General features: G+C 38.3%; 1 protein-coding gene, 1 long non-coding RNA gene and 1 pseudogene across 5 annotated transcripts in view; 1 reads left to right on the top strand and 2 right to left on the bottom strand.

Annotated features, from left to right (window-relative positions):
- kank1a (KN motif and ankyrin repeat domains 1a) overlaps nt 1-26,885 on the top strand; it is a 63,314-nt gene that overhangs the window by 12,544 nt on the left and 23,885 nt on the right. The window contains exon 1 of one of the 4 annotated variants that reach the window (XM_077231538.1): nt 21,877-22,025. The exons of the other annotated variants lie outside the window; for them this stretch is intronic. The gene's annotated coding sequence lies outside the window, so the exon portion shown is untranslated. Of the gene's footprint in view, nt 1-21,876; nt 22,026-26,885 lie in introns of those variants that run through there. 4 annotated transcript variants of the gene reach the window in all.
- LOC143739231 (uncharacterized) lies at nt 1,506-4,576 on the bottom strand. The gene is made up of 3 exons (XR_013204152.1): nt 4,458-4,576; nt 2,987-3,057; nt 1,506-1,681 (listed from the first exon to the last, which is right to left on the bottom strand). It is a non-coding gene; the product is annotated as an uncharacterized LOC143739231 (long non-coding RNA).
- Nucleotides 4,648-26,567, bottom strand: LOC143738913 (uncharacterized; annotated as a pseudogene).

Below are 26,885 nucleotides of genomic sequence, written 5' to 3' on the forward strand. Positions count from 1 at the left end.
ACTAATAGGGGCAGGTTCACCTAGGTAACCAAATTTCCATATGGATTCAACCTTCTAATGTGTCTGTTCATCCTCCCCTGCATGCTTTTGAGAAAAAAATCAAACAATTTTATTGCTTACTGAAAGAAAAATCACAACAAAGTTTTGTGCATTTGTTTAAATGGCCGAGCAGGATCTCACCACCTGCTTTGCTTATTGAAATGAACAGGCCACCTGCACGACAACCTTTTTCGCTGAAAAATATTTCTGAGGGTACGGTGCTCAATATGTTGGATTTTGCAATAGACATAATATTCAGATAGACTGAATATTAACAAAAAATGTAAAATCATTTTTTTTTATCGGAAGTTCTATGGAAAAAAAATCCTTAAATAAGTTTTAGGGTTTGGTGTTTGGGGTTGCATAGGCTATGTCAAAATACATGTAAATTAGTGCTGTAGCGGCGCGTCGATGGCGTCGACGATCCGACGCCATATTTTTGCGTCGACACTTCTTTATTTATTTATTTATTTATTTTTTGCACCGTTTCCGGCGGTACAGCTCGCCACCACGTGTGGGAGACCGAAACATTGCAGAATGGAGGAAGAAGATAACTAGAAGTGAATGTGCTTCACTTTAAATGAATCACACACAGTAAACAAACCCTTTAAAAAAAAAAAAAACTTTGCAATTTAGACGCGCAAACTGAGTGCCGGTGCGGTGAGACGTGCATGCTCAGGGAGATTCGGCTTGAAGTCGTTCATCCTCGGTTGTGGCGCCGCGCGGTGTTACAAAAGAAGCCGTGTACACAGGCAAGTGAAATGGAGTCTTGCCGGTCTTGCGCACCCAACGCGTCATTTTTTGCCGCGCGCACCTTCGCGCTCGTGCTGACGCGTCGAGTTTAAACAAGGCTTTATTCCATGTCAGCACGCGCTCTGATCGGTAAAGGGGCACAGACCTCTCCCGAATCATCTCCAGCAGTAGCAGCCTCACGCCCGTTTCACACATACTCCATTTGCAGTGCGTATGCGGTGCGTATTTTTTTCCGTACCCATGTTAACAGGTTAGAGCTTTTACACTGCACGCAGATGCAGTCCGCCGATCCGTTCCAGTTGCGGTGCGGATACAGCAGTGCAGCGATCGTTTCCCCACCAAGTCTATTTTTGCTGCGCTGCAAACGCTGAATTAAAGGGACAAGGCACAGTTCGTGGTCAAAATGAACCCAGACAGCAAAATGTATTTGGGCCAGATTTGGGCCAGGTCTTCATTAGCATTTGGCGCAGATCCGCTAAACGGACCTGGGCCGGGGTCATTCTTTCCAACGGCCCAATACCGGAACAGGTTGGAATTACGGATCAGAGATAGATCTGGGCCAGCACTGGCCCAGTACAGTTATTAATGCCATGACATGTGGTGCAGATCTGGCCCAGATCCGTGACTCATATTTTACATCTGGGGCTCATCTGGCCCTGGTCTGTGATTCATATTTAGGCTATCAGACAATTAAGGCACAAACACCCAGACAATTTGTAATTTTCAAAAAACTTTTTTTATTTTAATCACATTTATTGCTCATTAGTTGGGTGTGACCGGGCACGGCGGCCACCCCCACGGTCGCATGCCAGATTAAACCACCTGATGTTATACTGGTTTATCTCGGTGTCTGTGGCTTTGTCAGACATGCGATTCTTCCTCACTGCTCCTGTAAGACTTACAAAAAGGACAACAAAGCAAAGAAACAAAGAGTAAATATTAGATCCAATATTCAAAGATTCTTTATTACATGACATTATAGTACAATGCTTGCACAAATAAATAATAATAAATATGACTAAAGTGGTGTAGAATGAGTAGTATTAAGGTAAAAGAGTATCAACACTAAAGAGCATGTAGATGTGAATTTGAAAACTTGTACAATAAATATTCATACTTGTACGTGAACATTTACACTCACAGCTCCAATGTGAAAACCTGTCAAATTAAAATCTGAAGTTGAATGTTGAAATTTGCACTCGCAGACAAAAGTCACAAACCTGTATTCTGAATTTTAAGCTGCAGACAAGCAGTCACAAATGTGTAAAATGCCATTCACAGAAATATGACACGCACAAACTTGTAATATATATTTGCATTTAATCGCAGTAGAAGCTCAATTAGGCACTTGCAACTTCTCAAATCTGTCACTGCAATTTCAAATTTCGCGCCTTGAATTTTGCTACTCTTTTCGTGCAAGTTGCAAAACTAACTTGTGCACCTGCAACTCAGTGGCAGTAAGAGAGAAAGGGGGACGCTCTGAAATGCTAACATGACTTAATGCATTAGACTGATATTTAAATAAATAAATGATATTATCAAACTCAGTAAACACCATACTAATAATGCAATCAACAGAAAAGCCGATGAGCACAGAATATGACTAAAGAAAGCAAATTTGTGTTCAGAGCAAATAAACCTGCTGCCTGTTTTTTATTAATAATTTATAACGAATTGTGTTTTATTTTTTATAACTGTTGGTCCATTAAGCCTCATTAAGCGTTTTCTATGGGAGGGAGAAACCCCCCCCCCCCCCCCCCCCCCCCCCACGAAGTTTGAAATTGAAATTGCAGTGACAGATTTGAGAAGTTGCAAGTGCCTAATTGAGGTTGTACTGCGATTAAATGCAAATATATATTACAAGTTTGTGTCTGTCATTGTATTTCTGTGAATGGCATTTTACACATTTGTGACTGCTTGTCTGCAGCTTCAAATTCAGAATACAGGTTTGTGACTTTTGTCTGCGAGTGCAAATTTCAACATTCAACTTCAGATTTTAATTTGACAGGTTTTCACATTGGAGCTGTGAGTGTAAATGTTCACGTACAAGTATGAATATTTATTGTTCAAGTTCTCAAATTCACATCTACGTGCTCTAGAGTGTTGATACTCTTTTACCTTCATAGAGTAGTGAGTGAATGAATGAGAGAGTGGTGATTAAGTAAAGTGAAAGGCATCTATATATAATACTTACGAGCCATAATAGCCTTGGTTGGTTATGATGTTTTTGGTATCTCTTCCACCAATGAAGGCCAGCATTCCCACCTGTGGAAACAAGAGACTAAATTAGTGAGAAGTAAAAGATTGATAAATGATAGAGAGGTATAGGCAACATATTCATAGACAGTATATTTTGATTTACAGGATAACAAAAGTAGATATCCATAAATCCCTCTGTAATTATTTCTCCATCTAATATGTGAACACAATGAAAAAATAATTTTGAACCTAATGAGAGAAAATGTTTTTGCCTGCCGTGTCTAGATCGCCTTTAGAGGATTTAGCATTTCCAATTTATGCATTAAATTATTATTAGTATGACTGTATTATTATTATTAGGGAAGGCCTACTTTTATTGTTAAATTGATAGGCTATTATTATTAATTTGCCACGCAATAATTTAACTGCGCATCACAGCATAGACACGCTCGGAGGATAATAATATTATATAGAAGCTTGCTTGGGCTGAAAATTATCTAAAAACATTTAACGTTAGATTGACTATACAATGAATTATAGGCCTATAATTCAATTCAATTCAATTCAATTCAATTCAAATTTATTTGTATAGCGCTTTTCACAATACACATTGTCTCAAAGCAGCTTTACAGAAATTGCATTTCGGAAATGTACATAGAAAAATACAGTTAGTTAATCAAGTATTAATTTATGGCATAACATATCGCCGGCTTTGAGTCGTCTCTTCACAGGCGTTGGGGTTATTAAATAATTAAAGTTATTAACAGCCTATAAATAGTATGTCCGAACACTGCAATAATCAGTCGTCAATGGAAATTAAAAACCGCTTTAGGCTATTTCACAAACAGCTTGTTTAACAAATTAATAAAAGAGGCACATCGCAGTGGCTTAGAAGACGTGGGTAACGTTAATATGGTTCATCCATTTTGCAACACGAACTGGAGGCAAGCAACAGTAATTTGCAGGTAGTTTGATAGCTAACATATCGACATATCACATATATGTCGCACTCTATAGCCGGTATAATACAGTGAGAATTGATATGATACTGACGTCGAACTAGTTTAATGTATTTGGACGTGAGAAGTCATTAATTTGTTATTGTTGCAGTTGCTAGCAGCGGTCACCACTGGTAACGTTAGTGGGTAGGCTAACGTTATACGATTTTGCAGCTAACACACAATGGTCACGATATTCAGCAATTTTGGAGAATAATAAGCAAATATCACCCATTCAGCCTTAAAGCAAATGTTCACATTAGTTGTGGATGTTTAAAATAACCTATACTACCAGCTAACCGCCTGCTACTACGCAGCTTATCTGACACGTCTCAGGTTGTCAGAATGTCAGTGTAAACGTTTGTAAACTTTTATTTTTAATATAATCATGTAACAGACTAATATGACATCACCACCAGTTTACTTTTATAATGTACTTACTAAATTATACGTGTATAATGCACTTACCAATTAGCAGAGACGGTGCAGCCTGCAGTCTTCCACTCTTGTCAGCGGGTTTATGTGGGGTGGCGCCCGCGCGTCCGGTCTGCGCAGCTCGCGCGGATCCGGTCCACAACCGCCAGGCGGACTCAATTCAGTTGTGGCGCGTATGGTCTGCGCAGCTCGCGCGGATCCGGTCCAAACCCGCCAGGCGGACTCAATTCAGTTGTGGCGCGTATGGTCTGCGCAGCTCGCGCGGATCCGGTCCAAACTCGCCAGGCGGACTCAATTCAGTTGTGGCGCGTATGGTCTGCCCCGGATCGTCGCCGCACCCGCCGGACGGACTGTCACAGTTGAAGCTACAGACAAGTCTGGCGCAGAGTTGGTGCAGATCTGCATATTGAGTGCGACTGCTGCGCGAATCTACTGATTCGAAAACGGACTTGTCACAGATGTAAATGCTGTCTGGGAACACAGATTGACCTGAAAATGTAGTAATTTCACCATAAATGTATTTAATTCAATAAAATGTAGTAATCTCACCATAAATGTATTTAATTAAATACTACTTTTCATCTTTTTACTGTAAGACCGGGGTTTTAAGAAAGGAAAACTACAATTTACCTCAACAAGGACATAATGAACGACACTCGTCTCATTCGTGGAGGTGGAGAAACAAGTTCTTTGTGCCATGCAAGATTTATTGTATTAAAATTTAAATGCAAAAGAAAAGGCATGAGAGTCGGCTGTTTTTGTCAATTTTAAGTTTTAATTTAAAATGTTTGCGATTTTAATATAAGTAGGCTACATGGTTAAATATTTCACCACTTGCTTGAGCAACTTAATATACAGTATATAGAAGTAATGCATGGAATTATAGGGCTATGTTGTTTAAATTGTGTTTAAACGTGCATACGTCCATTCAACTTTGTATACAAAGAGAATCACAATGCTGACAACTTTTTTTATTTATAAAAGTTGCTGCATAACTTCTGGATTTGAAATAAAAATAGTGAGTAGCCTATGTGTTTGTGGTACAGCCACGGATCAGTTACGCACTGCACTGCAAACGCAGCTTATGTGAAAGCACTATAGCGTGTGCTGCTCCTGTACCGCATACGCACCGCAAAACGCACCGCATACGCACTGCACACGGAGTATGTGTGAAACGGGCGTCAGAAGCACCACTAACTCCGCCTACGTTTCCCTCATAAGCTGATATTAGTATTTAAACATTCTCTATGATAGAAAATGTTTGTAAAAAATATTTTAATAACACGTTTTTGGCGGTTATAGAGTTCTAATGACGGTGTTCAAATACATAACATTAGACTAACGTTAGCCAGCTTATAGTATATACAACCAATCAGTTTTATATTTGGCTATAATAGTTTAATGTTAATTCAAGATGAGGCGTTTTAAACTGTCCACTCACACTAATCCGTGTAACAGCACAGTGAAGTTGCGATTCTTAGTTAAAGTGCCATCATGACATTACAGAGAGAGTGCATTTGCAAACGTACATGGATGCAAATATGGAGATTTAATTTCACGATCATCTCAAGGGATGGTTTGCTACTATTTATGTACTTTAATATGCTTACTGCACTGTGTGAAGTATTTTCCCTTGTTAGAACATCCATTATTCATTCTCAAGAGAGTGGCTGGGCAAACCTAAATGTTGTAGCTGAGTCCTTTATTGTTATAGGGAAAGTAAATGTCTAATTTATGTATTCTTATGCAAATATGAAACAATAGTTTTTTTAGTTTCTCTTTTACAGTGCCTAAAAAGCATGCATCTTTCTCTTACTAAATCTTGGTAATACTGAATCACTCGCCAAACAAATAACTTAACCCATGACATGTTATGTAAGGCATTATAACTTTCCTACATGACTTTTCATTAATTTAGACATATGATACATGTGTATTGCTGCTTTGTTTAGTGAGTGTAAAAACGAAATGTAAATGACAAATTAGAAACATGTTACCGCATTTTATGTTGGGTTGGGGGGGGGGGGGGGGGGGGTATTTCTGTGCCACAAATACTCCTTCCGGTTTGTTTCTGTGCCACAAATACTCCTTCCGGTTTGTCACAAGTTTCGGAAAGTTTTTTTCGAGTATGGGCGTGTGTGACGTCAGATGCGCCGGAATTTCCTTATACGGGTCCCTAGGGCACTTCTCCCGGAAGGGCGCGTGCGCACCTGTAGCCTAGAGCGAGAGAGCGAAAGCAGAATGCCCATCAAAGCGCTGTGCTCGGCTTTATGGAAGTCATCGGCGGCGCTGCAATAAAGAATGTCACCAAAGATAAAGTGAAATTAGTCATTTACAAAAACCGCTAAGCAAATATAAGTTATACAGTTCCAGTACACACCACATAGAGACGTCCTGCTGTAGTTGTCGCTGCTGCTGCTCGTCTTCAATTTCAGCCTCGGGATCTGATTCGGGATCAAAAATGTATGGCTGAATCTGATTGTTAGCCATTTTTTGTTTTGGGATGTCACAGCTTCCAGACGCTCTCAACGCAAAAGCTTCGCGCGCTCGTGATTATTTAGCTCCGTCCACACGGCACGCCTCCACCCGCTCGTTTTTTTCCGGAAAGACTCGGTACAGCCTATCTTTCTTCTATAAATATAATAAAACTAAAGACTTTTTGGAGATATGAAGGATGCAATACTATCCTATAGGTACTCAAGATTAACATGAGATTGACTGAAACTGAGTGTTTCACCCCCCCTTTAAGACAATCAGTTAACACTACTTTTATCTTCTGAGGCACAGATACTTGACTTGTTTGCAGTCATATGCTGTGTTATGTATTATGTGAGAGTTTGGACTGTGTAATAGGGGCTTGTGGTGTGATGACTTAATTAAAAATTCCTTAACCACAGGCCTTGCCAGACAAGTGTGCTGTACAGTGATAGATCTCTCAAAGCCTCTAAGCAACAGAGAACTGGTCATGTTTAAAACGATTCAGAAGATTTGAATGAAATATATATTGAGCTTTTTATATTTACTTCATAAGATTCACAAAGCTTCATCCTACTTTTGAACTGATCTTTGATAATCCTTTGTAAACCCCTTAAAACTGCCTTAAGTATCAGAATTTAAGAATCTTGCAACTTATCCTTATTTTTTTTTCTTCTAAAAATCCATTATTCCCCCTCTCAGTAGTTCCAGATTATCTGCAAGTTCCTCTAACTACCCTAGTGAAAAAACCCTATACCAAAATGTATTTAAATACATTTATTTCACACCAAGTATAGCACAAACTCATTAACATATTTACTGACATCGCTTGAGACTTATTGATAAAAATATTATAAGTAAACTTTGAGTATCTCATTATTGCACAACTCACATTTCTTAATATTATGCCTAAAATGTGTTATAATATCATTACATTTTATTTTTATCCAAAGCGACTTACAAATGAGAACAATAGAAGCAGTTAAACTAACAATCAGACAACAATATGCAAGTGCTATGACCCTTCTCAATTTAATCTAACGCAGTATATATTTTTTATTTTATTTTATTTTTATAATAAAAAATAGAATAGAAGAGAAAGTGTTAGTACTGGATCAAGTGCTGCCGAAAAAGATGTGTCTTCAGCCATTTCTTGAAAGTGGCTACGGACTCAGAAGCTCTGGTTGAGTTAGGCAGATCATTCCACCAGCAGGGAACAGCCATGGTAAAGGTCCAAGAATTTGTTTTGCCTCTGAGATGGTACCACAAGATGACATTCACTTGCAGAGCGCAAGTTTCTGGATGATATCACTCTTAGTATGGATGATCTCTGTGTAATATCAGTCTTTAAATGCAAGATATTTAAAGTGTACCTAAAGTATACTTGCAATAGTTTAGCACAATCAAATATACTTAAGTATATCATTAATTGGACCATAGCACTACTTCCGGATAACTAAAGTGCATTAAGTAAACAAATTAGTTCCAATTTAGCAGACTTTAAGTAGGCCTATATCAATTTAGTATACTGAACGTACAATTGCAGAGTATTTATATTAAGTACATGCATATGTAAATGTATTTATAGTATACTTGGCATAAAATAAATGTATTTCAAATACATTTTAGTATATTTATTTTTCACTTGGGTACTGCTCCAAACCAAACTTTACGTGTTTGTGTGGCTATCTGACAGGACCGCTATTGAGGGGTCTATTTACAGACTCCTCCACATGTCCACTGAGAGAGGAGGGTCCCTGGAGTCAGCTTTGCGTTCGATAGACAATGCTTCTCCTAATTTGATCAGTGCTCATTGATTCGTTAAGCCATACTTGCAATTTCTGAGCTCATTCCCAGGCATTCCTCTAGTGTCAAGTTCATGAGCCGAGCTGTGTTCTGTAAAATCAGTCCACTTGGGGTGCCATGTCTAATTGACCCAGGCAGCTTGTAGACAAGAAAGAGCATCTCACTCCTCTCAAACTGCCCATTGTGTGGGTTTGCTAATGCAGATTACTGGTAAACCGTTTTTAAGCCAAAATTGGATAAATAAATCTCTTTAGAAATATTTCTGACTACAATTTAGATAAAAATTTAGAGGGTGAAATCTAGTCATTCTATTAATCCTTGTTATTCAACAATTTTTAACATGCTCATAAGATTAACACATCAGTTAATTAATTGAATTTCATGAAAAATAGGCGTTTGTAAATTTGTAAGACACACACACACACACACACACACACACACACACACACACACACACACACACACACACACACACACACACACACACACACACGCACACACACACACACGCACACACACACACACACACACACACACACACACACACACACACACAATTTCAGCCTCTGGGTGGAACACTCCACATGTATCCTAGCGTTGGAGATTAATCTGTTGTTGTTCACTTCCTTTGTCAACTGTCCATTGATGTGGAAAGACGAGATGTTTAGCAAAACTCCCACTGGCAATATGTTGTAAATTGTGAAGCCCTTGTCTGCCATAACCATACCACCTGGTTGTAGGTATTGAAGTCCACAGTCACCTGTTATTGCCTTGTGTGAGGCACTCCCACCATACAGGTCACTGGCAAAGGTAATAACTCCATTGGGAGCTATACCGATTAGAGCCTACAGTGTGGTCCGTCCTTAGTACATGCTCTATAATTGACTTTGCGTCAAGCCTCTCTATTTCACAGAGAGTAACCTCAGTGCAGTCAAGCTGCGGAGGGGATGTCTTTTATACAGCGCACTAACAATGGTGTTAAAAATGTTGGTTACTGTGGCTGTGCTACAATTAAACCTTGTTTCCAGATCTACACTGAAAAAAGTGAAACTTTATTTAAAATGCATTTTCATATTGGACTAAGTGAAAAACATCGATTCTGGTTTAAACCTGTTTTGTTCAGTTTGCCTAAATGCAAATAATGAACACCCTAGACAAAATTAAAAGCAACAATTTGACTTAAATATTATTTTTACTTCAAACAAGACGTTTTCTTGTCACGTGACCACATGATGTCACATCAACTAAGCTTCAAAACCATCCGTTTTGACATTCGCCATTACTCGCTTCGAATGTCAAGACAGTCTGTGGCAAAGGAACTAACTTTTAGACTAGGTAAGCATTCGAAATTGTGTTATTTTAACTAGAATAAGTGTTTTTCATTCACATTTATGGTTAGTGGTAGGATGGACAACAAGGATATTTATTTACAGAAAACTGTGTTTGTCCAGGGCTTTCGCAATATGTATGTTGCCTCTGTTTGACAAATGCAAAGTTAATTTTGTTATTATTTCACTGTGATGTAAAGAAAATATAATGGTAGTGTACTGTGAATAAGATAAACAAAGTTACTTAAAGTGCTTGAAAAAACTATAGCTCCTTTCTCACATGCACCGCAACCGTCAACTAATCTAACGTTAGACATTGATCGCAGGAGCTGAAACATTAACGTTATTTGATAAAACCAATGTCAAATCAGTTAATGTCCGATTAAGCACATGTATGACTAGATCCGGTTATTGTACAGCACAACTCTAGTAGGGCTGAAACGATTCCTCGAGTTACTCGATTACAAAAATTTCTCGAGGCAAAAACTCTGCCTCGAAGCCTCGTTAAATTCCTATGACGCGCACTATACGCGCGGCGCAGGGATTTGATTGTTTCACACGGACCGTTTATTCACACGGACCTGTTCAGGAAGCATATATTTTGAATTTATTTGGCGCAATGGCGGAGAATAAATATGTAAATAAACGGCAGAAATTGTCTAAAGTGGGGGATCATTACACACTTAAAGGGTTAGTTCACCCAAAAATGAAAATTAAGTCATTAATTACTCACCCCCATGCTGTACCAACCCCGTAAGACCTTCGTTCATCTTCGGAACACCAATGAAGATATTTTTGATTAAATCTGAGAGGTGGATCACTGCTACATAGGCTGCCAGAGGGAATGAAACTTGACGGCCCAGAAAGTCATTAAAGAAAATGTTTAAATATTCCATGTGCCTACAGTGGCTCAACTATAAGTTTATCAAGCGACGAGACTACTTTTTTCCCGAAAAAAAAACATAAATAACGACTTTATTCGACCATTCCTTTTCTTCCTTGTGGGCCTGAGACGAGAGTTCAAGAGATTTCCACGACGCATGCGCGAGAACTGAACAAGACGTATTAGAAGAAGAACGTTCTCTTCTCAGTTCTCGCGCATGCGTCGTGGAAATCTCTTGAACTCTCGTCTCAGGCCCACAAGGAAGAAAAGGAATAGTCGAATAAAGTCGTTATTTTTGTTTTTTTTCCCGCACAAAAAGTAGTCTCGTCGCTTGATAAACTTATAGTTGAGCCACTGTAGTCACATGGAATATTTAAACATTTTCTTCAATGACTTTCTGGGCCGTCAAGTTTCATTCCCTCTGGCAGCCTATGTAGCAGTGATCCACCTCTCAGATTTAATCAAAAATATCTTCATTTGTATTCCGAAGATGAACGAAGGTCTTACGGGGTTGGTACAGCATGGGGGTGAGTAATTAATGACTTAATTTTCATTTTTGGGTGAACTAACCCTTTAATTCACTTAATACACTTAACTCGCTGAAACAAGGTAACGTAGTCTAAGCCTATTGATGTTCGCTGATTTTAATCCCATACTGTATTTGTAGCGATGTCTTGATGCGGTTTGACTAGATATGATTTTTAGCTTTGATGACATTTTTAAGTAGTAAACGTAACTATCACGTTCAATTGCAAGAGTATAGCCTAAAAAAGAACCCCTTCACACACACACACACACACAAACACACACACACACAACACACACACACACACACACACACACACACACACACACGCCAGTCAGACAAATTGCAGCAATGCATCACATATGCTTAAACTTTTATGTAGCCACGCAACAATCATTTCAGCATGCATTCACTGTACACACCGGGACGTGATGGAGGAACAAATATTGTATTGCAGTCTTTGTGAGACCTTGTTTGTATTTCAGGTCTGCCAAATACAGACAACAACAAAAAAATTTAAGTCCCCAGGCTGTTGGTTTTTAAAAGATTCGGAGTACTCATTTTTCAGTTAAAACGCACGGAACAAAAAGTGCGTCAGCTTTTACTGCATGTTCAACAAGTCACGTTACAGCTCTTCTTAAGCGTTAAACTACCAGAATGCACAAATATGCTTAGATGCTTAGAGTGGTTATATTATAACATCTTAAAGGTAAATTCACATATGAGATAGCTTTATAACTTGCATACTATATAACTTATAGTATATAACTTATAACAGCTTTAACTGAAATAGACACACGTTTAATATAACTATTCTGTTAATAAAACACACAAAACAAATATCTGATTACTCGATTAATCAATCGATTAAGTGCTAGATTAATCGATTACAAAAAGAATCGATAGCTGCAGCCCTAAACTCTAGTTCACATTGTTACACTTGTGGTGTTCACGGTCAAAAATGGCCTACAAAAAATAGTTTGTTACAAAATGAGGCCACAATTAAGTCTAAGCTTCATTAAGGTCAGTAGCAATTTATCGACTATAGGGGCATAATTTAGACAGTCCAATTAGAGTGATGTTTTAGCTCGAAACCTAGAAAAAAGCGCTTCCAAAAACAGGCAGAATCAGGCAACCCGGTGAAATATTGTCAGAATTGGAGGACATTTGACTGAAGGAAATAGTTTGCTTCTGTTTCTCCAATCCGCTCTTTCATCCTCACTACTGGTAACGACCATTTGTTTCTTCCGGTTTGGGGTATGGCTAAGGTGGTCGGGGAATTGGAAAGTCTTCCCCTCATTCCATGGGAACCGCGATGCCCTAGCAACTTTGCTGTTGGATAAAAGTCAACTGCACACCCTAGAATTTCAGTTTGGGTTGAAGTTTTCACTCCTGTATAAAACCTCTTTCATGTGCACAGCAATTTCAGGGAAGTGCTTAATGTCAATGAAAATCTTAAACTTCAGGCTCAATACAATACAATAATGTTCAAGCGATATGCATAGAAAAGAGAAGCATGCAAGTTAAATATAAATAATACTCAGAGTTTGTAGACAGTAGTATTAGCTGTACTCTTGCTTGGTTAGCACAAAAACTATAAAGGTTATATCAGGGGTATCCGCAATGGGCCGGTTTGGCTTTTACCGGTGGAGTCTAACATTAGCAAAACCTAGCGCCAAACGTTATGTATCTTTGTACGTTCGTTTAAGAATTCAACTGCTGTCATTTCCTCTTCTCTTTCTCATCGCAAGGAAAGCGGTAGAATGACAATTGCATAGTTTTTTTGGACTTGATCGATTCAAACAACAAGGGACACAGCACTGCAGGATGTTGGAAATACTAAAGCTTCTAATGCAGTGGACCTAGAAACAGGATTGCTACGTCATGACTTAACAAGCAGTTTGGAATCTGCGCAATTGGGAGTTTCATGTAAGAGCAAAAAAGTTTCCGAATGGAGATTTTGCTTATGTTCAAGTTAGTCATGCAAATTCACCATGCACACTGACAGAAAGCTGCTTAGTCTGAAAGTGACTTATGTGTGAGTTGTGCTCCATACATATATACGCTATTGACAATGGACCTTTTTAGCCTGCCAAATTCAGCTGAAATTTAGCTAATTGGACTCCACTTTTAGACTTTATGCTTCTTGAGATGACCTGCTGCTTCATTAGTTCATCTGTGTGACCCGTCACAGAAACCAGGGACACAAGTCGGCAGCACAACTTTCGAGCAAAATGAGAAAGAAGAGTTTTTTTTCAAAATTGGTGATTTTCAATTTTTTGGAGAATCTGTTAATTGAAATCACGAAGAAGCCTCTCCATGTTTGAGATAGCAGTATTGGTATATTTAAAAGCTTACATTTTGAGGTTGAAATCGGCTTGTTTTCGGAGATTCTAGCATGCAGTAGGGGCGTGGCGTGTCATTGTCTGTGTGTATTTCCATACTGAATAACCCGGCGCTTTTGCCCCCGCCCTCCAAGTCAACCACATGGCTACTTATTATGCTGTGCTCTGGCCAGCTCTCTCTGATATCAAAATTCAATGAAGATGGATGCCGCAAAGATTGTCGCAGACGAGATGAACCGTCTGGCAGTTACACCGAAAATGTTTTCGCCGCACTTCGTGGGCTCGGGAAACTGAACCGGAGGTATGGGCGCAGCGCGCTCGCCCTCAGTGCTTCAATACGGCGGCTCGGCTCGCTGACAGCGGTGGCTGGCTGTTTCATATGTGACGGAGAATCGAAATAGAGGATGCAGTTAAGACCTTTGCTGCTGCGATGAAGGCCTGCCGTGCGTGTTTCTGAAATGTAAGTTAAGCTTCATTTGCTCTTTAGTCGTTATTTAAGATGCTGAACCTGCTGATGATATAATGTGCTTGCGGACATTTCATTTGTGTGTGTATACGCACATAAGAAAGTGGTGTAAAGAGATTTGCAACAGTAATTTGAGGAGGTGAAATGTGATTATTTGGAAAATTGCAGAAATGACTGCTTAAAGAAAAATGCCAGCAGGCATTTGCCTCCTACATAAACTTTAATATTGTTGACATTTTGGGCACACGAGCGTTGCGTACTATTTGCGCTATATGTAGGCCTATGGCTTATTGGTCTTTGTTTGTTGTTGTTGGTTTTGCGTTATATGTATATGGCATATTGGTCTTTGTGTGTTGTTGCTGGTTTTGCGTTATACTGTATGTATATGGCATATTGGCCTTTGTGTGTTGTTGCTGGTTTTGCGTTATATGCAGGCTATATGGCATATTGGTCTTTGTGTGTTGTTGCTGGTTTTGCGTTATATGTATATGGCATATTGGTCTTTATGTGTTGTTGCTGGTTTCGCGTTATATGTATATGGCATATTGGTCTTTATGTGTTGTTGCTGGTTTCGCGTTATATGCAGGCTATATGGCATTATTGGTCTTTGTGTGTTGTTGCTGGTACGTTGCAAATAGAGGGGCAGCACAATTGTTTTTCGCCTAGTGCAGCAGAAGTGCACTCATTCGAAGTGTAAAAAAAGCTGTAAAGCACATGGAGGAGCTTTACAGGGGGTATGGCTTATCTAAATGAGATGTAAATTAGCCCTATTGTCACCCCCAGCAGCAGAGACAGGTGAGAACTGCACAATCTTTAGCTCGTTTTCTCCTCTTTGAGCTTTTTTAAGTGCCTACTTTAAAATGGCCACAACTTCTCCAAATATTATCAGTTTTCCACATGTTACACATCGTTGGAAAGCTTGGATATTACACTCTCAGAATCTATGAATAACTCAAAATGCCCCAGAACCGACTTGTGTCCCTAGTTTCCGTGACTGGTCACATCTGTAGGAAACTATACGAATGAACACTTGACAAAAGGACATGCAGTATCAGTGCAACATTGTGAGAAAAATAATTGCTACGTAAATAATGATTGCACCGCAAGGCCCTAAGACTAACGTGTATTCTGTTGACATACGTGGAGCACTCATGTTTTCCAACAACATTTTATTTATACTTTATGTACACTAAACAATGGTGTATGTTTTACTTTAAAACGATTTTCACTTAGAAATGCAAGTAACACATGGCATTTTGAAGTAGAAAGACAAAGGCAATTTTACAGTGTAGTATCATGGGATTGTTTTAAATGTATGTGACAGGTAATTGATGGTGTAAATATGCATAATACTCTATGCATCTCATAGCTGTAAGTTTCACCAAGATCCAATTCACACACATTTTTATAATCATATTAAAGTTTTCTCACGAGTTCCTCCACTTCTCAGAGTTCTTGTAATTACAGGGACGGTCTGGATGTGGGATTCCTGCTTTGATGTGAGCGTACAGTGACCCATAGGCTCACAAAGGCACTGTCTGTTCTCCTCAAGAACTCACTTATCACAGCTCTCAACTTCCTGCTGAGAGCAGAGCTCCAGTGATCTCCACACAATACAGAGCATTATCTGCAGGAGGGTGTGCTAGTATTGTCATAACCTTATGACCCTTTGACCCCTCACACCATAAACAAACAAAAAAACGATATCAGTCAGGAGGGGCAAATGGTCCCAAGGAGCTCAGCTGAAATTGTCCTACTGTTTCAGATGAATAATTTGTATTGCTTGCTAAATAATGCTTGTTGAGACAAGACTGAAATCGATGTGTTGAGATGGACTAATAAAATAAAGTCTTTAATATCTGTGTATTCTTGGTGTAATGATAGCTTGCATTTAGAGCTTTGCTGAAAGCTCTTACAGACACTTACTGATGTGTTATACAAGTTGAAGGTTTCCTTTGTTTTCATGTTCTCTTTATGAAATGCGCTGGCTGCACTTTGTGTGTATATTTCTGATCAGCTGCACATGTGTGCACTCTGAAAAGTTTGAAATGACTAGTCACAGCTGTCAGCACCATTCAACATGTCTGAACATCAGAAACATTAAACAGGCATTATCATGTCGATGTGCAAAATCAGCTTTAGCTGAAGGGGATAGTTAAATTCATGTCAGATATCATGGATAATGACTACAGCAGAAAACCAGCTGCTGCTTCATCCGTGTATGTTTATACATTCCTATGCCTGTGTTTGTTGTGTTTTTTTTCTTTCTTTAAATGTCAAAGGATCAGTCGACATCATCCTACTGATCTCAATATCTCTTTTTCTTTCTCCTGGCAATGCTTGTCATCTGTTAAAGGGGTTTTCTGCTGCATGCTTTATTTGCATATCATAAGCTCTGAAAACTGTGGGTCTTCTCTTTTTGTTTCTCGAACAGCCAGTCGTTTTTGGATAGGGTGTATGCATGAATGCCTTTATGAAAAAAAACTGATGGGTGTTTATTAAGAGACCTTTACTTTAGTTGGTTGTGTGCGAATCCTCAGACAGAGACCTTTTGTGAACATACTGGATTTTGTCAATGGTTAGATGGTGCCTACATGCTGTCAACCACAACACTCATTATACCTTTCAGTTTGAGCACACATAAGGGTCCATTTACAGACTATAATGTCTCTTTCAAAAGAACTAGGGAAAGCACCACACACAAGGTCTTAATCTGGTAAATTATTATTTTGCTATCTTCGGCTAACCATTTCACTAATTCTCATTTTGTAGCCTAAACCACCGCCTTTGTGAATCTCAAATGATATAAAAACATGTTGGTATACACTGTTTAAATGTTTGGTCTGGTAAGATTTTTATTGTTTTTTAAAAAGAAAGTCTCTTATGCTCACAAGCCTTCGATAATAAAGTGATATTGTGAAATTATTATTATTATTATTATTAATAAAAAAGTTTTTAATGTGTTTAAAAATGTAATTTATTCATGTGATGGCAAAGCTGAATTTTCAGTATCATTACCCCAGGCTTCAGTGTAATATGAGCCTTCAGAAATCATTCTAATATGATGATTTGGTGGTTTGGTAACTTAGCCGCTAAACAAATGTGCGCTATTATTAGGCACATGTCCAAGTGATTGTATGGACTGTGGAGTGTGGAAGGCAGCTAAAGTATATCTTGCTTACAGAGGGTCTACTTTTGTGTAAGCTCAGAATAATAAGAAAATGCTGTGCCGTTGTAAAATAAAACAAACGGGATGCACTTTCTGCCATCTCAGTCTCTGTGAACTTGAGCGTGCCAAACCCCCCCCCCCCCCCAAAACTCAGTCTATACTTGCCTCACAGATATAATAAATATAGCTAGCTATAGAATGCTTGAAATGTCAAGCGATTGTCAACCAATACAAGTGGATAACAAATATTCTCAGATTGTTATCTGTACCCGAAAACACAGAAAACTAAAATTAGTTGTTATTATTTGATTTATGTGGCTTAATACATGTGATTAGTACACTGTAAAATCTAATTAGTTGGACTTACTTAAAAAAAAAGCATGCAAACCGATTGCCTTAAAAAACAAGTAAGCTGAAATAGGAATAGTATGTGGTACTGACAAATGCTTAGTTAGTATAATTCACTTACACAAGAGTTCTAGTAACGAAAAAAGAACTGTAGAGAGTACTTGATAATTTACTTTAAATAAAATATAATTGTTACCATTGTTGTGTTTTGGAGACTATATATATAATCCCTCTGTATTTGTGACAATCTTGCAATTGATCATACTTGAGCCACACAGACTTCAACATTCAAGTCTGTGACTTGTGACAATCTTGCAGAGTCATTCAAATATAGAGGGATTATGTAAACCCAATTAAAAGTTTCACAAGGTTTTTAGGACATAAGTGTTAGCAACAAGATTATAAAATATCATTAATAGACATGATATATAGTTGTTATACTTCATTCATTCATTCATTCATTCATGCATAAAAACACACTGACACACACAGACACACACACACACAGACACACACACACACACACACACACACACACACACACACACACACACACACACACACACACACACACACACACACACACACACACACACACACACACACACACACACACACACACACACTTGTTGCATCGCTGCATCATGGGAAGAGAATTACAATAGTAAATGAAGCTTCAAGTGCCCAACCAAAGGGAACAGTGATCACCATAATGGTGACTAAAACATTTTAGGAAAATCAACATCAATTTATGAATTCAGCTTATGGGATATTCTCTCAAATTTTTCAGTTGTATTGACAATTGAACATTCAAGATGACTTTGGGAAATGATTGAATACAAACAGAGAAAAATAACTGCAGAAGTGGAGGAAATTCGACAAATAGTTTAAATAAACGTTCAAAAATCTTTAGTTGAGGGCAGCCCTAATTGTAAATATTTAAAAATTGTAAATGTAAAAAAAATCGTGCTGCTTAATTTTTATGGAAACTTTTTTCAGGTTTCTTTGAATACAAAGTTTAAAAGAACAGCATTTAAAAAAATATATAAATCATTTGTAAAATAATAAATGTCTTTACTGCCACATTAATACGACCTTGCTGAATAAAAGTAAAACGTCTTACTTACTGTTGATTGACTAAGCAAGGCCAATCTAAGTATTCTTGCACCCCTTTTTGCTATTGTTCAGCCTATTCCTGCCTCGGTTGTTATACAGGAAGCTATTAAAATATTTACTGCCAGACTGCGTCTAGTGCATTCGTTCTTGTCATGAGAGGTTTTACAGAGCACGCTTTAGTGTTCTGACAGTCCGACAGATCCAATGGGGAGAATGGGACGGGTAGAAAAGTGTTTGTGTGTGTGTGTGTGTGTTGGATGGCAGTTACAGGGTGTAAATGTGGGGCTTTGCTCAAACTGGCTTCATCTACCAGTGGCTAACCCAAATGGGATCCTTGCAGTTTCTCTTCCTCGACTGTGTGGTGAGACAAATCACTTCACTGTGACAACACTATTATCTACATCTCTCCCACACTTGCTGCCAGTAAACAACCTAAATCTGTTAAACCTATTTCACTCAGCAAATAGCTATGAATTGGGTATCTCTTTTGTTTTCTTATTTTTTAACCTAAGACTTTTTATGAAGTTCATTTAATGTGTCAGAATCGTTAAGGTTTCTACTTGATTTCTTTTCCCACAAAGCTCCTTCCTCTGGTCTTTCATTTTCAGATAACATTATACGGCTTATCAATTAGCCATGGGAATACTCTGTTCTGCTTGTCATTCGACCTTAAAGAGCATCTCTCGGTTCCTGCTGATAAGCTCACGGCATATTGGTCCCCTCAATATATCAGCATGAATGGCTGAAGGAAGCCATTTAATGGCCATCACGTCACCTCAGAAATCCCTCTGGACCATATCTACAACTGGAGACAAAAGACTACTAGAGTAGTGACTGGCTAGTGGAGATTCTGAGACTCAAAACAGCTGGTCAAGTCAGCGCTCAACAGATGGCTGTGCATAAACAGTGGATGAGGGTTAGAAAATGAAAATTCAGTGGGAATACATTAGGCCACTAACAAGATCCTTTTACGCATTAATGTTAATTTGTTACTGCGTCTCTTTCAATCTGGAAGCTGATTTGGTAGCGGAGGTTAAGCCAATTATTGCTTTCCTTCACCTGCATCTTTCCTTGTTGGCATCTATTAGGGTGAGTTTTACAAAGCGTATCGGAGAACCTCCCTGAAACATATTGTTGCTTCTTTTACGGTTGCTCACTCGATTGAAATCATAGCGAATGAACGATTTAACAAACTTTCACAGGGGAGGCTCTTGGTCTTTGTTGTGCTGATTTCGGGCATGGGGAACAGCTGTGGAGGCTTCAGGATCATAGAGACTTGTGACGAGGGAGCAGAGGGAAAATTGATTTTTAACGCATTTCAGACAAAAGCTGGTGGGATGCGTATGCTAAATATGTGTAAATCTCAGCGTATGTTATACCAGTCCCTTCTGCTGGTAATTTTTTATTTATTTTTTATGAGGGTTAATGTCCAATGTATCGCATGCAGCAAGGTTTGCCTATTCCATGCATTTCCCAGCCAAATCCAGACCCTCTCTTCCCAGCCCCCTGGAATTGTCCCTTTCTCATTAGCACCATTATAGCCAAGCCAGCTCAAGTGTTTAAGCCAAACAAAACCCTTTAGCCTTTAAACGCAGCTCTAATTAAGACTGGCAAGGTGTGTTTAGCGTTGGAATTCTTCCTGCTTCTTTGTAACTGCTGTCTTAAACATTCCTTTAGTGTCTGTCAACAAGGAACGCGCTTTGGGCTTCCAATGATTTATTTTAATTTTTTATTTGTCTTGAAAACGTAAATCTTAATTTGGAATTAGCATGTAGGAACAAAGTAAAATAAATAAATAAATTCAATTTATTAGTTCACAGGATGAATTAATATATATATATATATTTTTTGTGTGTAGCAGTAACTATATTGAATATACATTTTACATTTATTATTTTACAAGATTGTAAAGATATTAAAAAAGAATGGTCTGGTTGTATTTTGAAGTGTTGTTTCTCTTTAACTTAAAAAAAACTATTTAAATGTTGTATGGATAATAACTATATGGAAAATACATTGTATTAAATGCGTATACCTAATAAAATGTGTAGTTTATTTATTTTCTGGTTTTATAAATGTTTTAATTTTATATAGCATCAACTATTTATATATTGTAATATACACTTAAATTGAATATATAAATATGTATGTGTGTGTGTGTGTGTAATACAGATCATTGTTACATATAAATATAATAAATCATTTGAGAGGTTAGAAACGAAAATATTTAATGTATTTATTTTGTTTTGCAATAATTTTATTTAAATTATGTATTTTTAAATATTGAATGTGTGTGTGTGTGTGTGTATATATATATATATATATATATATATATATACATATACATACATGCATACATATACACTAAAGATAATACAATATGTTTAACTAGTCTAATGGATCCATATTAGTCAAACCTGAGGATTAATATTTGATTCCCATAAATGGTCCTTTGAGGTAATATTGTGTCAGTTTGACTGAACAAAACTAAAAATGTTATTTTTTCTCTCATCCTTTTCACAAGGTTGACTAGAACCTTTTTTCGAAGGTTCACAATTATCTAACACAAAGAACCAAACAGTTTAATCTTAATTCTGCTCTATAATTTGATATGCATTTTGATGAATAAAGTGTAGTAGTGCAGCTTTCTGTGAGCGTAACTCTGGGAGGCTCCGTTGGCCTCCAGCACTCTCAAGGCTCTTTATCATGAGAAGAACGGCCGCTGGGCCTCTCAGTCTTCCTGGCTCCACTGGAGAGCTAAACAAATAACTGGCTCCAGCCTGTCCTTGGTCAAATGCACGCTTGGACAGAGGTGAGGAGATAGGTTTGGAAGTTAAAAAAAGCACATTGTTTTATTTAGTTCCAAAAGTGGTAGAATAAGAGGCATCCCTCTGTCAGACAAAAGAGGGTAATGATAGCGAGTGTGTGGCTGATAGGGACTACCCACTCTCCTCATGCACCCTGTGGAGTGGAAGGGCTGGGTCTTTGTTAAATGAAGCAGTGAGTTTGCGCTGCAGCAGTACGTGGAGTGAACGGTTTCACTTCGGGTGCTTTCATGCGTGTTTTACAGACTCAATCAATATTGTATTTTTTTTTCTCTGATGGGAGCAGTGAGACAAATGGACTGTTGCTTTTTTTGGTATGTATGATTTTCTTTCCTTTTTTTCCTTTTTTAAATTGCTTATTTAATTGGAGTTTGGTGATTTCATGGATATGGATGAAGTTTCATGTATTTTAATTGTATTTATGCTTGGGGGGATTTTTAGGATATTTATGTGCTCGTGCACCCATTTACTGCATGTTTGAATGTTAGCCTATAGATGGCAGTGTTGCATTTGGACTTGCACTGTAACCCCAATTTAGTCTGCGTAGAGAAGTTTATACAGTCCACAGCAAGCAGACAAAAGTGGAGGTGCTTCACTGCTTTACATTTCTGCTGTTAAAGAGAAGAGAAGTTGAATAAAGTTATTTGTGTTGGATCCTCCTGGAACTAATAGGTTAAATGAGTCCTCTGCTAAAAGACACTTTTGCCGGGTTTACAGTTATCTGTATTTATGGGTTCATATTCTTATCTCAGTCACTCTGAAAATCAGCCCGTCACTAACGTCAAACTGGATTCATTTGTGGGAACGAATCATATTGGAAAGACAAAACAAGAAACTATCAGACTGTCTCTGTTAGCTTGATCTGGATGTTTTAAACTCTTTAAATGCAAATAAAATTTCAATGTTTGAATTTAGGGTTTGTTTTTTCCCCTTTCGTCTTTTGTGTGTGTGTGTGTGTGTGTGTGTGTGTGTGTGTGTGTGTGTGTGTGTGTGTGTGTGTGTGTGTGTGTGTGTGTGTGTGTGTGTGTGCCCCTACCTAACCATTATTTTGATCAAATATATTGTAAAAAAAAAAAAAAAAAAAAAAAAAAAACTTTTTGTGGTATTTTACTTCATTTGGTTAGCTCTTTACCTTCGACTTTGATGCCCTTGTATATGCTGCTGTTTATATTAGCGCATGCAACCCATTTTATGCTTCTTTCAGAGACTTCTTTCAAAACATAAAAACCACCGACCACAAACTTTTGAACTGTAGTTTATCTATAATCTTTCATTAAGGCATTCCACAACAATCTATTAACCCCAATTCTCTGTCAGCATGTCGTACGAAGGTCAAAAACCTCTTTAACCTTTGAGAACTTGAGGTAAAAATGGACTTTTCACATGGTCTTACAGTGGAATCAGACTAATTTGTTCTAAATAGAGTTCATTCCATATACTTTTTGTTGTCATCCTTTAAGCTTTAAAGTTGTTTATTGATTCCAAAAGTATCAATGCATTTGCTTATTCCACATATTCCATATATATTGCACATACAGTTTTTATGTTTCAGGGAGTATGAAAACAGGAAGAGGCTATAGCTTTGATTGATGTTACTGATAAGCAAACACTTTGCCTTCACTTACTAGTGTATCTACAACTGTATCACAGGACGCCGTTTAAGGCGAACAGACCAGACAAGAGGGTGATAATGATAAAAATAGTGTCTACACCCCATGCGAACGGGTCTGTGGTTATGATCAAGTCCCTTTCTCTTCAGGTTTCTTTATATTTAGCTGACCTAGATCAGGTTTGGGACCGTTCAGTCTGATCTTCAGTTAAGAACTGGCTGTCTAGAGCATCGGCCGCTTGCAGGAGTTTGCCCTCACAGTTTGAGGTTTGACTTTGACTTTTCCCGGCAAGTTGATGTCGAGTTCTTGGAATATCCTGGATACTTTTGATTCAGATGAACCGGGTAATGACAATGTGGCTGGATTATTGTAATTATATATTTAATAAACCAATCTGGCACGCTTTAATACACCGCAGCCAGGGTTTCAGTGTCTGTCTAATTTGCATGTAAAGATGATTTCTTTAGATTTCACATTGCTTTGGCTGAAACACCCCCCCCCCCGTGCCTGTCGGGATAATTATAAGCTTTGAAGCTGGATTTGGAAGAAGGGGGATCAGCATGGTTGTCGTAAGTTAATGGTTGGGGGCATATGAGCCCGGGTCAGACCTTTGGCCCCCCTGCCAGAAGCTAACACGAATGCACAGGTGTGTTCAGCCCCTCTCTTTTCTGAAGTTCTTTTAGTTCTGGCTTATTCAAAGCTCAATGCTATAATGAAATTCAGCTGCCTGCTTTCATGGTCAAGTTGCTGCTGGAAAACCCCCCTTTTCCCCCCAACTCTTGTCTTCATAATGACTGTGGCTGATGGGAAGGGGGAAATGGTGTTTGAGGTGTACATTAGGCTGTTTTTTCCCCCACTCTCTTAAACACTGGTGTGAAAGATCAAAAAGGGAGTTTGTACATGTGAGTGTTTTTCTGGCAAGTAGTTTCAAAGGGAAGAAGTAGCATTATGAAGTTTAACTTGTCTTTTGCTCGCATATTTGGTCATAAAATTATAGTTTCACTTGAGCATGTGATCTTGCCCTCTCGATTTTTTGACTTCAGGTTGTCACATTATTAATGCCTGGAGACCCTTGCAGAAAATGATCAATGGACACACACCTGCAGGTCCACCTCAAACTACAACAGCAATATCCGAAACGACCATGTGGTCCTCTTCCCCTGAGGATGTAAAGATCATGTTACTTTAACCCATTATCTGAATTTTTGGGATAACCGCATGAGGCTCTATAGGTGGTCTCGGGTTTAGAGTGGTTAGTTTAAAAAGCTTTTTGGATGGTGTTAAAGGAAATTAAAAATCTCATATCGCCTAGGGGTGGGCGATATAGCCTCAAAATTCTATCACGATATTTCAAGAATATTTGTGATAATGATATTTATGACGATATAGACTTTTTTTGTTGTTGTTGAAAATTTTCTTAGTATGTTTATTTCGCCTAAATGTTTGCTCACTCATTGCGTTTTTACAATGTGGTAATTTTGTTGTTAAGAATTTACACAACACAAGGAAGCTTGATTTCAATCTTTGAATTAAATGTTAAATGTGTGTAGGTCTAACACCAGTATTCAGAAATACTACAGAAACATAATAAAGTAATCAAATGTAAAATAACACAGTCTTTTAGTTCTGTTTCCTGATTAAATTAAATACATAGGCTAATAATTCTCATTCATTACAATTAAAGCTATCTTTTGTTGTTTTGACGACAACATTAATGACAGACGCATAGCCTATGGCTGGTGTCACTTTTACAGCTAGTGCACGGATCAATTGCTGTTTTCATTATACTGTCTGTCACACTGTCACATGCGTTTTATACATAACCGACTGTGTTTATGAGTATACTTACCAAAACCGGAAGTTTGACACAATTTTGCGTTTTTCCCCCCATTAAAGCGATATAATCCGCGAAAAATAACTTTAGTTTCTCGCGAGCTGTAGGTTACTCTATGTATACATGCAGTGCACCTCTCTCAGAGAGTGCGCGAGTAGCTTACTGGATAGTTTAAAACCGCTTGAATGTTTAAACTGATAAGAATTAAGAAGACTTGAAAATTATAAACTTTAGTTACGATGCACTGATGGCCCGATTGTGCAAGAGACCATTCAGTCATGTCCCGACTCCTAAACGCGCGCGAGAGAAGACGCGCGTCGGCAGCCCCGCTGAACACTCAAGCTGTTTGTGAAATTGCTAAATCGTCATCGGAGGCTGACAGGCTGCTCTCGCGCTCAGACAGGTGTTGTTGTTGTGCGTGCTAGGGAACGTAAATGCGCGATACGTCGTCGCGTCGCTATATCATTGATATCGCGATATGACACTTTTTTATCATGTAAAAATGTATACCGGTATTATCGTGGACGGTATGATATGGCACACCCCTAATATCGCCCCATATTACTTGCGTTTTGTGGAAAAAGAAAAAGGGCATATTTTAAAAAAATCAGGTGACCCCCAGCCTTTCATACTCCAAAATGCACAAAATGTGTTGTACGTCACACGCATCACACACATGAACAGCGTCGGCCAATAGTGAGCCTACGTGTGACGTACAACACAGAAGCACTACGCTGTTAAACTACATGAACTGACTCGAGGCTCACAGAGAAGGAAATGAATAGTTGAAATAAAGTCGTTATTTTTGTTTTTTTTGCGGACAAAAAGTATTCTTGTCCCTTGTAGTCACTTGGACTATTTTAACAATGTCTCTAATAACTTTTCGGGGCCGGCAAGTTTCAATCCCTTAAGAAGCCTATGGAGTAGTGATCCAGCTCTCAGATTTAATCAAAAATATCTTAATTTGTGTTCTGAAGATGAACGAAAGTCTTACGGGGTTGGAACAATATTAAGGTGAGTAAATACTGACAGAATTTTCATTTTTGGGTGAACTATCCCTTTAACTACACTTCCAATTCTGTGGAATGTGTGGTGAAAAGAGCATTTCAATTAATGAGAAACGACAAGGAAATAGGTGTGTTTGTGCATTTTTCTAAAGCAATACACCTTACCACTCCTATTTTAGATCTGTCTCCAGTAGAGGAGCGTGTGTGTGTGTGTGTGTTTGAATTCAGAGCCTTGTACGGACCTGCACTCCATGTTTAAATGCTGCCTCTGGCTATAGTGTTGTGTCAGATGACTGCCTCGTCATGCTACCCTGCCCTCACCTCTGGAGATGCGCTATACCTCCCACTAGCATGCCACATTCTCTTGTGTAATTCCTGTATTTCCTGTGTCACTTTCCCTATCATCTCTGTTCATGAAACTCTTAATAAACTTTCTAGCACAGAATACAGACTGCAACAAGACTGTGTAGTTTGGAAGCTTGTTTCTCCAATAGAATAAAAATTTTTACAAGATAATTGCGACATTTTATCCCACAAGTGCGAGTTAACATTTTAACTTTATATCTCGCAATTCTGAGAAATGAAGTCAGAATTGTGAGATATCAACTTGACTTTTTTCTCTCGCAATTGCTAGTTTATATCTCGCAATTCTGACTGTATAACGCAATTGTAGATTGATATCTCGCAAATCTGACTTTATTTCTCAGAATTGGGAGATATAAA

The sequence above is a fragment of the Siphateles boraxobius genome, unplaced genomic scaffold, assembly GCF_051911475.1.
Source record: "Siphateles boraxobius isolate OS27281-9 unplaced genomic scaffold, OSU_SipBor_1 16, whole genome shotgun sequence".
Taxonomy (NCBI): domain Eukaryota; kingdom Metazoa; phylum Chordata; class Actinopteri; order Cypriniformes; family Leuciscidae; genus Siphateles; species Siphateles boraxobius.